Here is a 4,282-nt window from a genome sequence, read left to right as displayed (position 1 = left end):
GGTGTTTCACTGGGATGCTCTCTCCACATTGCAATGTGTTTATTAAACCCACTTCAAATCAAGCTCACTGGGTGTGTTGCAGGTTATTGTTAAATTTTGCACGACACCAACTAGTGGAAAGAGGGTGGGATTAAAAAAGCTTATGCTTATGCTATGCTTTTTGTTAGGTATTTTAGTACCATGGGAGCATTTACTGGATATTGTTTTATAGTGACATTATACAGGAAAACTCTGTCATTCAATAAGGCCCCTTTGTTTTAGTTATTTTTCTCTTTGACCCAAGAATTGATGTGTGAGAATCACAGGCTGGTACAAGGTTGAAATACCACAGAGATCACTCCCTCAGCTACATTAGTTTCTAAATCTCTTAGGAGACGCCTGTTGAAGGCCAGATGGTTTGTTTCAGAATTCACTAATGAAAGAACTCTTTATTTCGTCCCTTGAAAATATGTCGCTGAGATAATCATAATTGTAGCTGAACTGATAAACTATACAAAGGGTGCTTCTTCACCCAAGGGCAGGAAGACGCTCCCTTATCTTGGTCTGTACTGGTTTAAACTGAGAATCTGCTGACTCATGAATTTTTCCCTCTATATAAACTGTTGTACTTGAGAATAAAGTTGAGTCGATTTGGGAAGACAACCTGAAGCAGTCTCTGTTTTCTTGTTCTCCCAAGCTGCTCCCGAGCTCGTACTAACACGCTGAATGGCATGCTTGAATGTTACTTGAGAATATATTTGACTGTGTTACAGATTAAGGGACAATCTCTGCTGATAGGTGAAGGTACAATCTCTGCTGATAGACGCCCACGCCTCGGAGGAAGCCGATCCACGGATTAGGCCCTGGAAGCCGTTTCCTTCACTTTTTTCCCCTTTTTTTAAATAATCATTATTGTCTGGTTTTCCTTTTGTTTTGGAAAACCAAACAATAAACAATACAACACATTACAAATACCAGGAATGTCGAGCAGTTTCATTCATATGGACTTCGCTATCTTCTTATTATTTCCATCGCTCTCTCTCTCTCTCTCTCTCTCTCTCTCTCTCACTCTTATGAAACACCAGATCCGTTAGTGCTCTGGCGCACTGGACCGAACCAAATCATGAAATAAGGAGGGGGGGTGGCATTAGACGCTGACTCGATTTCATTATTTGCTGCCAGAACAAAACGAAATTGACTCCTGTAACGCCCCCAACACGTACCTTATGAAACAAACATGCCTTTATTCTAATAGGTTAATAATATTTTTTAAAACTAAAAGTAATTGACGGTTTACTATTTTTCTAGCGCTCATGTTATCACTTTTCTCATCCTTATGACGCCTCTGTTTGTTAGTACGGAATGAAGCTTAGAAAACGGGACATAATTGTGCGATTTTATCACTATTTTGGCTATATACGTATATAAGACAGTGTTCTTATTTCTTGTCTTTTGTTTTTAATCTGTAATAATCTGTAAACTTTAATCCATTCGATTTGTTTGTCACCAAACAAAACCGCTTTCTACATGCATCAACACCACTTCTTCATCTCCCCCACCCCCTTTTTTGTTTTCTCAGCTCTGCTTTTCCCTGCACACACACTTTACTCTGTCTAGGTTTAGCGTTGTGAGTAGTTTCAACTTTTAATCTGAATTGAATAAAAGTTTATCTGAATATAGGATCAGAGCCAATGCATTTAAGGAGCAGTTGATTACAAAGGCCTCATTTTCAAGCAGTACTTTTAAAATTAAATATTACAGTTTATCTTTTAGTTTTAGTTTCTTGCATATGGATAATTTTGTGTGAAAAAATTGGGCCTAAGTAAGTGGCTGAAGAGATTTGAAGGTGAAGTATTGAAATGTGTCCCTGATGGGTACAGATATTGATACTGCTGTGATATGTTAACTGTGAAACATAAAATCTTTTACTAAAAGTGCTGCAACATTGTTCTGCAGTCCAATGTAAACATTTTGTACATTCTCCAGAGCCGTGGGTTGTGCCAGGAAGTTGGGGGTGGGGAGGTTTAGGGTGTAAGAGATAAAATGTACATTGCATTCCTTCTTGTCATGATCTAATGCGCTCTATAAAGTCTGTGAACTAGCAAACCCAGCTGCACACAGCACAAGAATAAACAGTATAAACTGAAACTGATTGGTCCGCACAGCCAAGAAAATCATCAGATCAAAAATAACTTTTTCATCCACAAAATGGGTGGAGGTGTTAGAACGGAAGAAAAAAGGATTGAACCAAAAGTGTCATATTAGCTGAACTGTTTATATTTGGTTTTTAAACTGTAAATATTTTTCTATCAAACTCAGCTTAAGTCTGAGAAAAAGTACTCTCCTCTCCCTCCGTTCTTAAAGTGCAAAAGTCTTTAAGTATTTTGTCAGAAAATTTTTTATTCTGTTTCCAGTGACATTATGTTCAGTTGAGGTGTTGCTGCCCATCTTAAATTGGGGTTTAGACAACTTGCCCCATTCACCCATTTACGCCCATTCATACAACCACTTTTTCTGTGCTCTTTACTTTAGACTTTCTGAATGCAGGATATTTTATTAAAGCTATTTAGCAGGAGCAAAGCAAAGGATGACTTAAATAATAATAATTAATGTGTCCTGTTTGTGTCATGGTCTGGCTGGCAGACCGTGCGGATATGGGGGAATGAGGACCCAAAACGCATAGTTCTGCGATGCAAACAGTGCACTTTATTTACAGTGAAGGTAACAGATGCACAATAAATCCCCTTTGCTCCCTAGACTCCCATGTGTGTGTTCCCCTCCGACGTCCGTGCTCGTGCTCCCGGCAGTTGTGTTTCTGCACACCCTGTGCATGCTGCCCTTCTAGTCCCTCGTTCCACTTGGAGTCTTAGCTTAATGATCCCATGCCGGTGGGAGCTCCAACACTCTCCTAAGTAGCTCCCCCGACGAGCCCTGATCACCAACAGGTGTGTGGCAGGAACTTCAGGTGTGGCCAGTCCTCCTGCAGGGCCACACCCATCAGGCCTGCATGTGGCTGTTCTCCATCCTCCAGCCACACATGTACACACCCTGCCTCTACATATGAGTGGAACACCGAACACAGCATAGTGCAGAAAAACACACATCCCCAAATAACAACAACAACACTAATAATAATAACAATAATAATAATAATAATAATAATAATAATAATAATAATAATAATAATAATAATCCATCCTGCTCACGGACCCCCGAGTCCTCCAGAGCCGGGTCCGTGACAGTTTGTGTCCCACTGCTTATTTCACATCTCCCTCAGCAGCCTTTTCCAGCATTACTTTCAACAAAAGGTGAGCAGTTTGAATTTTTAATCTGAATTTAATATCAGTGTCTCTGATTTTATATGCATTAAAGTTGGTCACAAATGTCAAATCTGTAAAGCAGCACTGTCTGGTTAAATATTTCAATTTATCCTAACAAACTTGAAGCATTTTATTATAGTTTTTTTTAGTAGACAGACAAAGTAATTTTAAGCCTCAGTTTTGTACTATATAATGGCCGTTAAGCAAACGACAGGAGCTAGAAAGGTGGCTATCATCATCCATTTTGTGAGGGAACGTGCTCAGATATATATATATATATATATATATATATATATATATATATATATATAGTTAGCGCTTTATTATTTTGGTTTATTATTTATCTTTTCCTTCCACTCTGTGACATTGAGCAGTACAGAATGTGAAATATTTATGTTCACTTTCATTGCAATAAACGACTGTTTTCAGAGGTATAACATTTAAAATACGTAACGCCGGTACATGTATTCTGTTACTCCCCAACACTGGTAATAAAGAAAACCAGAAACAATTTGGTGAATGCATTTAGGTTTTGGGAAGTTTTGCATTAGGGAGATTTGTGTATGAAAACCTGTAAATGGAAAGATGGCAGGATTTAATCTTTAGTTCAGTTTCATTTCCTTTTTATCAGAAACTGAAAGTGAGTCTTATTGTCGTACTCTTTCATTAAGAACATGACACTTTTTGCCTCCAGCAGGCTTCCTGACCTTGCTTTACGTGTGACTTTCCATAGCAGTTATTTTTCTGTTATCTGGACAAGGCTATTTTATTACATATTTTATGTGTTTAATCGTCACAGAGTTAAATATAAGCATCTTTTGACTATGCCTATCTATCTAAACAGCTCTGGAAGAAGGATAGTCATGCATCAACACCACTTCTTCATCTCCCCCACCCCCTTTTTTGTTTTCTCAGCTCTGCTTTTCCCTTCACACCCACTTTACTCTGTCTAGGTTTAGCGTTGTGTTATATGTAGAGATCCA

This window comes from Aulonocara sp. 'chitande type north' Nkhata Bay, linkage group LG4 (genome assembly GCF_057382095.1).
Source record: "Aulonocara sp. 'chitande type north' Nkhata Bay isolate Kocher_YH1m ecotype deep benthic linkage group LG4, A_spYH_male_GT1.1, whole genome shotgun sequence".
Lineage (NCBI taxonomy): Eukaryota > Metazoa > Chordata > Actinopteri > Cichliformes > Cichlidae > Aulonocara > Aulonocara sp. 'chitande type north' Nkhata Bay.
This window is presented reverse-complemented; position numbering follows the sequence as displayed.